Below are 14737 nucleotides of genomic sequence, written 5' to 3' on the forward strand. Positions count from 1 at the left end.
GCTTTAAAACAGAGATAGCTAGATTAACTGGCATGAGACCTCGTATATTTTAAACCTCTCACTAGTCCCAGAGGGCATTCCAGCCCTAGGCGGGAATATGCAATATGTTACTTTATCGCTATTGAATTCTGAGTTTGATCGGAAATTTGTTATCTATCCCATGCTGTTTTTTATCTGATACATCAATGGGATTTGTGTGTGAAAGACGGCTTTATCTGGCAGATTAACTGTGTGTGTGTGTGTGTGTGTGTGTGTGTGTGTGTGTGTGTATGTGTGTGTGTGTGTGTGTGTGTGTGTGTGTGTGTGTAGTTGTGTTGTGTTACTAACTTCCAGGCAAAAGAAATGCATTTCCATTCATAAGCCACACCCGAATATTTGCCGCCGGGGCTGCAGAAATTTAGCAGAATGTATTTATAAAGTACAGGTTAATCGTCGGGAAATTTTGGTAACAGTATTTGATAATAATCTCGGATTCATTTTGGAGTTAACAGTTACAATTTAGCTATGGAATAAATATACTGATGAGGTGTATTACAGATTAGAGGTATTTATGTAAGAAGGTTGTGGTTGTATATATGTAGAGATCTTCTGTACATTCCAGACTGTTTGCATTTTGTATGCATTTGTGATACTCGGTTTAACCTTGCAGTCCCTTCTATATGATAATAATCTATGCTCTCTTTCTGCCAGCCATCTTGAAATACGTCCTGCACGTGTCCTTAGAGCTTGACCTCTCACCCTCAACATGTCTGTTATGTCCTTCCCATCATAGATCAGCGTCACTTTACTGCTTTATGGATCTCTTGTTCTTGAACCTGATGGAGTACAAGACCTTAACCTTGATGGCCACATTGATGAGCATGAGGGCCTTATGAAGGCTATGCCATGATGATTGTAGTCTTCCCAGAATGTAATGCAGGAGCACATGGTCTAGAGTCAATCACAGTGACTGATAAAACTTGGTTGTTTGACCAGTCAATAAGTCTTTCCCGAGCCCTTTCAGGGCAAGAGTGGTTGAAAACTTTATAGTTTACAGAAAGAAAATTATCAACTGTGAATAACTGTAAAACGAATTGTATGCTTTTAAATGTTTTAAAGGCACATATATTGAACCTAACATCTCAAGGGTTTTGCCCTCACTCCAACTTGTCTTTGTAGAAGAGTTAATCCTAAAGGAAGGATTAAGGAAGCGGGGTCCAAACAGCGGATCGATGCAGTTCCACAGCCTGCCCTGCCACTGCCTTTGTGTGTGGCGCAGTGTGATGCTATCGGCACACACCCATGACGAGGTGATCCCCTAACCAATGTTGGCCTTGGGAGTTATCATGCCACCCTTTGGCTAAATCTCTGAAATAACAAGGCAGAGATCAGAGGGCTGTGAGAAGGTGGGGTGAGCTCATGGTGAAATAGTAGAAGCCACTCACATGTTTGCAAAGATTACTTACCCTTTCAACTAATAGCTCTCTATAGAGATATGTATAGATGTAGAGATAGACAGAGAGATAGATACATACATAGACAGACAGATAAATACATACATAGACAGACATAGACAGACAGACAGACAGACTGACACATACACAGACACACAGACAGACACACACACAGACGCACGCACGCACGCACACACACACACACACACACACACACACACACACACACACACACACACACACACACACACACACACACACACACACACACACACACACACACACACACACACACACACACACACACACACACACACACACACACACACACACACACACATACACACATATATACATACATACATACATACATACATACATACATACACACATACATACATAGATAGAAAGATGAGTGGATGTATGGATAGATAGATAGATAGATAGATAGATAGATAGATAGATAGATGGATAGATAAAAAGATAGATAGATAGCCAGACAGACAGATAGACAGACAAATACATAGATAGATAGATAATTAAGATGGATTAAAGGCTTAATTAATGAATGTTTTAGGGTGAGGTTCCAAAGCCTGTACTGAGAGCATCACCCAGTCACGGCTGATGGTGGGCTGGTGTTATCACTGACCTCTCCATCAGCTCCTCCTTCTAGAGGCTTCCTGAGGACTCCAGTCCTTGCTGGGTTTGTTTGTTTGATTTCCAAGCGGAAATAATTATCTAAAACCCACACGCAAAGATTAAAGAGATCCCGTTCTGGTGCTTAAAAAAACTGCAATAAAAACAACAGACATGGAATTAATTGCCAAGAGGTCAGAACTGACAAAGCAAAAACCAACATAATTACAGGCTATTCGGAAGAGAAACAGCAACTACAGGAGGTGTTGTAATGGAAGAAGCCCACTCCGTACAGTACTGTACAGCTCCCTGTCTAAAAATAAATGCAATTAAGCTACAGCATTCCGGGATCAAATCTTATCCCTTCCATGGCCTAGGTCTGTGAGCTGAATGCATTGTATGGGGTGCCTCAGCTCCAAGATGACTCAGGTATGCATCTGGCTCATATATCTGGGCCACATCCGGCTCCCGCTTGACTCCAGACCCCCCCCCCCCCCCCCCCTTCACACTCAGAGAACAGTCCAGAATCCTGGCATTCATACCCATTGCATTACCAGATACATTCCAGAGGCGGACACCATCTGGGGTAGTGCAACACACAGCACAGAGAAAACCCCTATAAATAAACCATGGCACCGTTGTTATGGCGACATGATGAGGCGGGCGTCGAGGATTGAATTAGGGCTTTCACATCATCAGAGCGTTCACATGGTGCAACAAGGATAACTGCCTCAGCCCGGGCCTGATACGCCAGCAGTCACAGGAATTGGTGTTCTTGAGCTGTGAATGAGGCATGTTTAACACCAGCTGTGAGCCAACGCTCCTCCGGCTTCTCAGGGTTTGCTTGAATCTCTCCTCTCTCATAACTCAGCACTCTTCATAACTCTGCAAATAGCTTCTTGGTGTTTGCTTGACGGCGTTTGGTGTTCTAGCTCAGCATACTGCCTTCAGAGGAGTGCTTCCACTTTTCTTTCTCTTCTCTGTAAATGCCTGCTCTCCTCTGTTATCCAAGTTGCAGCAGCTCCAGTTAATGTCTTCTGTTTTTTTGTAACCTTTTTGTCTGTCTGTCAAAACACTCCATCAAGTAAAACATTACATGCTGAAATGGATCTTCTTTTGACTTTTGTTGCCAACAGGTGCAATAGGGGTATTGCTTATTAAAATGATGTTTACTAAACAAATGTCTCTCTTATACTGTGACCTTTGCCACAAATACAGTTGGCTGTGAAAACACTTTTCCTCATAACCCTATCCATTAAGTACATATACGCATATTCGCAGCCAAACTCTGCCCACTCACTTGGTCTCTTTCTTCCCCTCCTAGTCTAGACTCCACTGTGGGAGGCTGCTGTAGACACTCCACCTGATCTACTTTCAGGAACCCTCTGCCTACACCTACTCACCCCCACCACTCTCTCATGCATTATTTCTACCCTGCTCTTGATAGATCTGCATTCTCTGTGCTAGCGCATTTACCCATGATGTAAATACTTGCCACCATCGACAGCGTTTTCTGTGTCATTGCTCTACTTACCCTTGTTATAGTAACCTGCACACTGTATACTCACTAAGGCTGTTCTACAATACGTGAATGCTCTCTCCTCATCTTATCCGCTATTTATTTTGTATGTATCATATACACACCATCTTATGTTTGTATGTATCGTGTACATTTGTCACATGTTAACTAGCATGCTTAATCTGAGTGTATGAATTCATCTGACATACTAAAGATTCCCCCCATCCCCGTTTCTTCCAATCCCTCCTGACCACCCCCCTTTTTTCTCTACCTCTTTACCAGGCCAGCTCCAAACAGATGGTCCCCCCTCCCCTGTCATGAGCTGAGGTTCTGCTCAAGGTTTCTTCCCTGTTGAAGCAACATTATGTAACCATTTCACCCTAAATAACAGTTTTGGGGGTGCACTGATTTATCACTTATAAGGGATGAGCTAAAAGAGACAGAAAGTCAAGTCAGATGCCAAAGTGGCCTTCTTTTTGTTGGACCTTCAGTAATAATGGATTAGTTGAGCTAAAAGAGACAGAAAGTCGAGTCAGATGCCAAACTGGCCTTCTTTTGTTGGACCGTCAGTAATAATGGATTAGTTGTCTTGTTATGTTTTTTTTAGATGCCGAAGTCATCAACCTCAGTCCCATCTCAAACTAACATCCAAATTCATTTCTCATGCCAAAATATTTTGATCGGTCTTCGTCAATCTCAAGCCAAGTAAGCCTTGGAAGTTTGAAAACCTTGAAAACTTAAATCAGCTTACTAGTAAGCTTGTAATAAATTACACTGTTCAATGTACAGTATATTATGCACAATATGGCATGGCCTCTATAATTTCGCCAACAACATTTTATTAGATTACACATCCACATTCAAACGCTTAGAAAATTATACATAAAGGCTTAAAACATCTCTGATGTTGCAATAAATATGCAGTCATATTTGTGTAAAATGTTGCAATATTACTCAACCTTGTCAGTCAACATGCTTCTTTGGCTTCTGGCATTGTCTTTGCCGGTTCCATATCCTTCAGCTTGTCAATAAATACACACGTACCCAAATCCAATAATGGGGTCTTAAAGCGCAATTAGTATTCACGACAGAAATGTAAAAGTTAACTACATTCCACACCTTTAGGGGGAGCTCTACTTAATCAGGGAAGCCTGAACAGAGCCAAAGCCAAAGAGGTGAATGTGTTCTTCAACAGGTTCAGTACGGGACCCTCAGCTTCCTCCACCCCGCGCCTCAGACACATGGACCCCACAACCATAGACATATATGTCTATGCCCACAACCCCCAACCCCATCTGCCACCCCGCCCTTCCCGGCCCTGACAGCTGTTTCTCTCTCACACCTCCTCAGTGATCAGGACTAACGACTTGCACAGTGGTCGTCCACACAGCCCCATCGGCACTTCCCCCCACCACCTCCCCCACCTGCCTCACAGCTGGAGAGACTGCACCAGAACAAAGCTGCAGGTCCAGATGGCATCAGCCCCAGGGTCCTGAAGGCCTGTGAGGACCAGCTATGTGGGACTCTACAGCACCTCTTCAACTTTAGCCAGAGTCAGGAGAAGGTTCTGGTGCTGTGGGACACATCCTGCCTTGTTCTGGCACCAGAGTAGTCTCCTCCATCTGCCCTCAACTGACATCAAAGAACGTGTGGCGCCAAGGCAGACTGTTGTGTTGCCTCACGTCGCCTGTGTCTGGGCCAAAAATGTGCACTTGAACACTGTGACGTAGCTAATTCTGCGCCGTCACTTTAAAAAGCGAGAGAGACGTTGTATTGTCGGGGCTAAATGAATGTGCAGTGGGTTGAAGGTGAATGCTTCATGAACGGTAGGACCAACGTGAACCTAATTCGGGTGAAACAGCATGGCGCCGTGCTGGGTGAGCCTGTGAGAAGGATCACGCATGGACTACAAAATGAAAGGACATTTAAATCGCGGAGCTCACCTGCAGCATAGCCAGCGGCTAACCGAAGCAGAGAACATCTGAAACAACGTCTTTATTCACGCACTGGCGCCAAACACTGGACTGGTCCAACTATGACGGGTGATTTCTCCCGTTCGGAATACTGACATTTATATCTGGCTGCCAAAAGTCTAAAAGCATTGTTGTGCATATGAAGATGACAATTATGAAGTACTGTATGCATAATACATGTTTAAGAGAGTAAGAATGTGTCTGTTTAGATGATTGGTTAAAATATAATGGTTAACTCCTGGGAGGAGGAGTTAGGGTGCATATAACCTGAATCCAGATAATGGCAGGCAGTCTAGCTTTGGCCTCTGAGTTGAGAGGATGCCTGTACTGAATCATTAAGCTGTTTATTGCTAGTCAGTAGAATTACTATTAGTTTTGTTTGTTTGACTGTTTGTCCTGGAAAAGTTAGTTCTGTTAAATGTGAAATGTGCGTCTTGTCTGTAACCTGCCATAAGCCTAAATAAACCTGCACCTTTTGGATCATGTAAACTACAATCTCCTGGTTACTGCCTCTGCTGCTCAACACACTATCTCACAAACACATTGCAAACACTTCACTTCACATACTCAGCAGCACCTACCGATCAGACATCATAGTGTTTTCAATTGGAGGCTCCATTCAACTCTGCTGTAATAAAGACTGCTACACAAAGTCATTCCTGCCCACCTCAAAAGCAGTTTATAATGATCCCCCTCTACGCAGAGAGAGAAGGATTATGCACATTCTACATTTCTCAAATTCTTATTTTACCTACCTCAGTGTCTGTGTGTAAGTTATGTGTGTTTCCGTGATGTATGTGAATTGCTGTTGTGACACTGCAATTTTCCTTTGGGGATCAATACAGTAATCAGTCTATTTATCTATCTACCAACCTACCTATCTATCAATCTATCAATCTATCTATTTATCCATTTATCTATCTATTCATCTCTGTTTCAATGGGCTAATACATAACTCATCGTGTTAACTCTCGGCAGAAAGTCCCAGCTCCCATAGATGTCAAGTAGTAAAGCCCTTTGGAAAGATGGAATCGATGAAGTCCTCCTGGTCTACCCCTTTGAGCTGTCAAGAGATAGTGCTTAAAGCGCTAATGGGGTCTAGCCAGTATGATGTGAATGTATAGTTTGGATTCACAGGAAAGCTAAAGGATGTTATCTGATAAATGATTAGCAACAACTGTTGGCCAGTTACTGTGTGATATGTGGGCTGGTGATCTTTTAAGAGATAACCTGTGTAAGGGTTTCAGCTGGTTCCAAGATTTTTGATTTATTTAAGGGGGTTGTAAAGGGTTTTGTCAAAGGAAGTACACACACTCACACACACTCACAGACACACAGACACACAGACACACAGACACAGACACACAGACACACACACACAAACACACACACACACATACTTGACCTAAAACATGACCCTTATAAGGAGGAGATTTCTCACTTGTTAAGATGTCCGCTTACTTTCTGAAGAGGTCCTGATGCCACAGGCGTGGGCTGAATTGAGGTCAGCCCTACATGTCTGCAAAGAAATGTGTGTATTCTGAGGCCTGCAGTCTTCTCATTCCGTGATGTATGGAGTTGTGTTTTCCCATGATTGCTTCTGAAATGATGTATCTGCCGGTGTGCTCCATCACCAGTGGTAGGTGTGTGTGTGTGTGTGTGTGTGTGTGTGTGTGTGTGTGTGTGTGTGTGTGTGTGTGTGTGTCTCCCCACTCGGGGCAAATTACTCCCATCATTTTCCCCTGCTTGGCCTTGAAGAGGAATATGAATACATTGGCACACGTGCACACACTCACGCACGCACACACACACACACACACACACACACACACACAGATACCTACACACACACACACACACACACACACACACACACACACACACACACACACACACAGACATGCACACGCAAATATACACACACACACCTACTCACTATCTGTGTTTGTTTTTCCATCTTAGAGCAACTCCTTGAAACAGGGAAACGGTTGTGTGATGTATTTGTGCTATTGCTCACGTGCTAATCAATGGGGTCTTGCTTAAGGTGATAGATGGAGCCCTGCACCCGCACCCACACACACACACAACACACACACACACACACACACACACACACACACACACACACACACACACACACACACACACACACACACACACACACACACACACACACACACACACATACACACACACACACACACACACAAACACACACACACACACAAAAGTGATAGTGATAGATGGAGCCCTGCAGGCCTGCATGATGCCTCATTCTCAACCCTCATCACTCAAGGTCGGGATCTTACAGTTTCTCATAACGTTTATCTTTCAGTGTCTCATTGGATTTCTCTTTGAGTGTCTCATTGGATTTCTCTTTGAGTGTCTCATTGGGTTTTATTTTGAGTGTCTCATTGGGTTTTAGTTACAGTATTCCATTAGGTTTCTTTTAGAGTAATTCATTAAGTTTTCAGTTACAGTATTTAATTGGGTTTCCCTTAGAGAGACTCATTATGCTTCTTTTAAAATGTCTCACTCCATTTTTCTTTGAGTTTCTTGCTGGGTTGCTGAGTAACTCTTAGGGCCCTATTTAGACGATCAGAAACGCAAGTAGGACGGCGCCAAACGCAAGTAGCTGTGTGGGCGGCTCTATGGCGCAGTTGCTATTATAACGGCGGAAAAAACACACTTGCGCCCAGCGCAAGTGTCAAATGGGTTGGTCCACAGGAGGTTACTCAGACATAGGTGTGGTTTTGGCGTAATATGCAATGAACCAATCAGAGCGTCATCTCACATTCCCTTTAAGAGCGAGGAGCGCATATTCCATAGCGGCTTGTTATTATAATGGCGGAATTACCTGGAGGAAGACCGGAGAAGTTCACAGCCGAGGAGACCGACGTGAGATTTACACCAATTTTTTGGCAAGCCATATATAATTACAAGGAAAATAAAGTATTTACCACATGAGGAAATCATTGTGATATCCATATCCAAGATATTAAAAAAATAGGCATACATCTAGCGTACACATTGACCCAAATGATTCAGGTTAATTGAAGCTGCGTGACATTTGATTTATTGTATGGCTTTGTAAAAAGCCGGGAGATAGATATATATGGGTATGCGAGAAACCCTCCAAAAGTTAGCAAAGTCAAGCAAGCATGGGAAGATATTGCCGTGATTGTTTCTGCTACGGGGCACCCGGAAACGGCCACACAATGCCGAAAACGCTATAATGACGTCCGGAGACGTGGGAAATCCAAGCTGGCAGGTAACACACGTTCTCGTGGCCTCACGGGAGGTGGATCTACCTCGACCCAGGACCTGACGGGAGCAGAGGACATCGCCACGTCTACCCTCACGCCTGAGAGCGTGCAGGGATTTGGGGGCATGGAAATCGGCACCCAACCCAGTGCACCAGCTGACCAAACCCAAGGTACATAAATAAAGTCCACATACACAGAGATGAGTTTACAAGATTTATTATAATACTGGCATGAAATAAATGCAACAAAGCCATACAATAAATGTCACGCAGCTTCAATTAACCTGAATCATTTGGGTCAATGTGTACGCTAGATGTATGCCTATTTTTAAAATATCTTGGTTATGAATATCACAATGATTTCCTCATGTGGTAAATACTTTATTTTCCTTGTAATTATATATGGCTTGCCAAAATATTGGGGTAAATCTCTTGTGTAGACGAGAGAAGTAAAGTGTAGACTACTGTGCAGCCAAGCACGTGTCCTTAAAATAGCGTTCTGAATACCCGCCACAGACTTTACACATTGCGCCTCTGACATTAGACTAGCTTTTTTCTGGTCAACGGCGCACGGCGCACGGCGTTGTTTCAAAACTGCAAAATACCACTTGCGCCAGAGAAACGCCTTCTCTGTTCCGCCCCCGCCCATGTCGGCGCAAGTTCATTTCGACGCGCACCTCTGGAGGGAAAATCCCGCTGTGCGCCGGGTGCAAGATAGGAATGATACATGCGTTGGTGACAATGTCAATTGCGCTGGGTGCAAGATAGGGCCCGTAGAGTTACTCATTGACATTGTAGTAGGGCGTATTTGGTGGCTTATCCTACACGATTGATTAGGAAGAGAAGGCATTGATTGGCATGCTGATTGGAGGTGTCGTAGTATGACCCCCATGACAGAGTACCTAAATGTCTCTCACAGGCATAGTAAATAGATGCGTTGAGGAAGTACGCTCGCCATGATGGATTGGGCAGAGACGTCCCCCATTGACACCATGTGTTGAGGGGCCACAGCCAACATGATGGATAAGAGAAGGACACAGATGGCTCATGCGAGCCTGGAGGGGTACTGGGGTGAGGAATGATGTCACTTACTACTCAGGGGCCGGTATTTCAAAATGATCCAACAGGATTAATCCTCCCGGATTGGATTAAATCCTGATCAGATCCTAAAAACGGGTATTTCAAAGCAAATCTGATCCTGAAGATTCAGATTCAGATTTGGGAATCCAATCCTGCCTTTGATCTGGATTAAACACTGCTGTTGAGTATTTCAAAATGTAAGTGGTAAATCTGGATCAGTTTGATCCTAAAAATCAGGATCACCCTGATCCCACCTCAAAGGTGGATTTGAGGGAGATTACATGTAAAGGTTTGAACAGTTTAAGTGTAACTGCTCCCAAAGTTCTTTGTTTGATACAGTAGTTACAATTCACTGCTGTTTGATCAATGTTTATTTTCGTTGCACTTTCCTTTCTTTTTCAGAAAACACAGCGAAAGTTTGAATATGAATGCCTTATTAAAGTAACATTTTTTTGTTAAGTTATACCCACTGATTAAAGCCTCCACTGAAAATCAGTCAAATGTATTTATTAACATGCATTCAGCACACACAATTCATTTTCATAGCCAAAGCTCAGAAGGTTATGCCATTTGGAGCAGGTCTATGTTAACTGCCTGTCTTCTCTTTCCACAAACATCTGTAAAGAAAAACAAATATTAAGGTTTTAGGGCTGTCCCTTTTGTTGAGAACTGTTTCCTAAAAATATATGTACAACACAATTTTAAATCTACACACAATGCCTTGCGAGTAAATGCATTAAAATGTGGACTGTGGACCGCGACATATATACGCTAGCCTATTTACTAGCTTGTTAGCTCCTTAACACAGGAGTCAATGAAGCAGCGTTAGCTCGCATTAGCGCGAACTCTGCTTTATTTGACATCGCCAAGTTATTCTTTCAACTTTGTGCTGATTTACATAATTGGTTAACTCAATATAATGATTGCCTTTCATCTAGTCTTAGGACGCATCGACACGGGCCAAGATTATACTTTAATTTAGAGACAAAAGTTGAGCTAGCTTCTCCTTTCTCTGGTCAAATGTTCGCTCCATTTCCTGTTTCCTGTCTGTGATCCAGGGGGCGGGACGGATTTGGACATCCCAATCTGCCGGTATCAGGATCACTCGGATCCAATCCAGCAAAGTTTTGAAATACCGGCATAGATCAGGTTGATCCGTGGCTGAGGACAGGGGGATTTGGTTATCCGGATCATTCTGATCTGGATTACAAGCTTTGAAATACCGGCCCCAGGGCATCAGGTCCGGTTAAACACTTTGAGGAGTGAAGGTTTTTCCAGAATTGTATCACACAGATCTAGAATTTACATTAACTGACAACGGACACTTGAGATTATGTGCTTCATCAAATTCATCACTTAGCTGGCAATATTCTAAGGCCAATTCATAGTCCAGGCAACAAGTGTCGTTTAAAAAAACATTACATTACAAAGAGATCATATGTGTGTCTGCTAGGGTATCTCAGAGCTTGTAGCATTCATCAAAAAAATGTAAAGGGTGCAGACCTTGTCATGCACTATGATTGGATAGCAACTCAAAGTTCTATGTTCTGGTGTGTTGCCATGGTGATGATGTGTGGCTGTGTTTCAGGATGAGATGTAACGTTAGGAAACGTAAACAAACTGTAGCCACGTCATCATACAAGTTGTCATAGAAACTACAGAGGATGTTTTATTCCCAAGTTTTTGTCACTAGTGCAATACAATGAAAGCCTTCAGTGCCGCCCGTGACATCCGTCAACCACAATTTGAGTGACACTTGTCACCTGGACTGTGAAGTGGCCTTGATCAAATATTCGTGATCATACCCGTCGATGGGTTAAATGGCCACTGTTTCTAGCCTCACTGAGTGCCAGACCAGATGAGTCTAAGTCACCCCTGGATGGGGTCTACCAGGTAAGTACTGGGTCAGGGTTCAGTTGGAGATGTTGTGAGTTGTGAATGAAAACACTGTAGTGACGAGTGGAGCCATTTTGTGGTGGGCCAGGGTCAGGGTCAGGTTCCCATCTCACGACAGAGCAATGTCCTCCAATTCTACCAGGGTCTCTGTGAGGGTACCAGATGTTGAAGTAATGACAAAAATATGTTGACAGGGGATAAGGAGGAAAAGTAATTTTTTCCTCTTCTGATTATCTAAATTACTTGATAATATCCTGATATTCGTCTAAATGCATCTCTTGTATTTTAAGTTGAATTTAACTGAATTTCATACATGACCAATTTCACAGTCCATTATTCTCCTCTGGAACCCCTGGTTCCCTGATGTTGTTAGATATATATTTTCTTAGACATGATGATGCCATCATTAAAAGAGAAACATCGTTTACACCCCAGAACACCCCACACACACACACACACACACACACACACACACACACTCACACCACACCACCACCCCTCACCCCCTGAATCCACTTTGGGCCCTAGTGGGGTTTATGAGGGAACATCCGTTCGAACCAGATGATCCAGACATCTCACAGACGAGTGAGAGATGATAGGAGCACTGCTGCTTTCAAACTGTATTTTAAAAGTGAATCATGCCCGTAGTTGGTATTGCTTTTCTAACCGGTTTATTGCATCTGTTGTATTTGATGGAGTCTTGGTGTGTGTGTTGGATATGGCACCACTGAGGATGAAGACAAGGCTAAATTGAATCAATCCTTTGGGAGTATTTGTTTTTAACGGCTGTGTCTCTTATTCAGAGAAGGGATATGTGGGGTGAGAACTGAAACATCTGAAAGTTAGTCTGTAAGGCTTGGAGATGGTGGGCAAGCCTCAACATAAAAATGTCTCAGTTCAGATCATAGGGACAGAGTTATCAAACATACAGGATTGTACATCTCAGTTCAGATCATAGGGACAGAGTTATCAAACATACAGGATTGTACATCTCAGTTCTGCTCATAGGGACAGAGTTATCAAACATACAGGATTGGTCGTCTCATTTCAGCTCATAGGGACAGAGTTATCAAATATACAGGATTTTACATGTCTCAGTTCAGCTCGTAGGGACAGAGTTATCAAACATACAGGATTGGTCGTCTCAGTTCAGCTCATACAGACAGAGTTATCAAAACATGCTGTTTGTTGCATACCAGTAACACAAATAAATATCTAGTACATCTCAAGCCAAGAGAAGAAAGAACTAATGCCGTTTCACATTTGTTGGAGTTGTTTTGTCTGTTTTTTATTGTCAACAGAGTATATTTTTCTGTGGGAGGCCTAAACACAGCATGATGTATTTTGCAATGAGAGTACATACACGGGTGTTACGACCCTGCTAGTGAGCCGCACCATAAATTGGAGACAGACCACAGAGTATACAAAAATCAGGGTTTATTTCTAATAACACAGAAATACGGGATAAAATAGTAAATGCCAAGCACCAAAAACCCATAGTGTGCACCAGCATCAAACGCATGGTGAGAATGCAAGGCCCTTTCTGAGGGCGAACAGCATGGCTTTTATCCACACCACCTCAGGTTGGACAATTAAGCTAAACTATGCCCATTTACCACCCAAAGGCTGTTGCACTGCCACTGCAAAGCCAGTGGGGGTGTAGATGGGCGTAACAGGAGCGAGGCACATGAAGTAAAATGGTGCTCTTGCCAAAGTAGGTGGTCAGCGGCCTCTGCTTTCTGCTATATTTCTTTGTTGCATTCCTCTATCAGGTAGGGACTGACTTCAGGTGCTTTGAGGTGTCTGAGCTGGGGCTGGCGCTGTAGCTGTCCTTTCTTTGGTGTCTTGGGGCACTGCCCAGTCCAGAACTGTTCCTCCATCAGATGTTACCCTGCTCTCTTCTTTTGTGTTGTGTTTGTCAGACCTGTTTAGGACCGATGGGCCGAGCTCCAATGGTGCCTTATTAAAGGGCACACACCACACACTGTGACATTTAACAGTGTAGGGGGCAATCATTCTTTTCCTTTCGACTTGCACTCATTTCATTGATTTCATGCATCATTTTTCTCTCTGTTTTAGTTGTTTCTTGCTGAGGCAGTGGAAATTGATCCAGAGAAAATAGATCTGTATTGCTCTGCCTTCTCCCTGCGTTTGACCTTTTTGCCTGAGAGTCCTGCCGCCCCCAGCTCTCCATGGACAAGCGTATGCGAGGGGGCATGAATGACAGAATGAATTGGTGTGGATGGAGAGGAGGAGGTACTACGACATGTAATCAGTGCCGAGGAATCCAACTGTCAACATAAATAAAACAAGAAATGCCCATATGAAATAAAGTTAATAAACACCTCATTAATGTTTTACAACTAGTAAATGATCTGCCAGCACAGTAATACGATTCTGATGTGAACCACGCCTTGATTGTTGGCTGTGATAGGATTAGTTGCTGTATGTATGTTTGTAGATATGTGGGTCTGCGAGAAAAGAGAAGGCTGGCTGATTTCCCCCCACAGCAGCCCCCCGCCCCAGGGTCCAGCTTCCCCCTGGGGACTCTGGGAAATGGTTACCACGGCAGCAGCTGAGCCCAGTCCCACTTGTCACCCGTAGATTACTGTGAGCGGAGGACAGCCGTTAGAGGAGTGCTGATGTTCTATTATCTCTCTCTCTCTTTCTCTGTCCATCTCTGTCTGTCTGTCTGTCTGTCTGTTTGCGTTGCTTGTCTGCCTGTCCATCTCTCTGTCTGTTTGCGTTGCCTGTCTGTCTGTCCATCTCTCTCTCTCTCTCTCGCAATCTGTCTTTGTCTGTACATGGTTGTTTTGCTATATCTCTCTTTCTCTGTTCTTTTGTGTCTTTGCTTTGGTCTCTCATGCTGTGCTTTCCACCAAAACACCCCCGCCCCCCCCCCTTTCTCTCTCTCCCTTTCCAGCTTTCCGTCCAT

This window comes from Sprattus sprattus (assembly GCF_963457725.1).
Source record: "Sprattus sprattus genome assembly, chromosome: 8".
In the NCBI taxonomy this organism is placed as follows: Eukaryota; Metazoa; Chordata; class Actinopteri; order Clupeiformes; family Clupeidae; genus Sprattus; species Sprattus sprattus.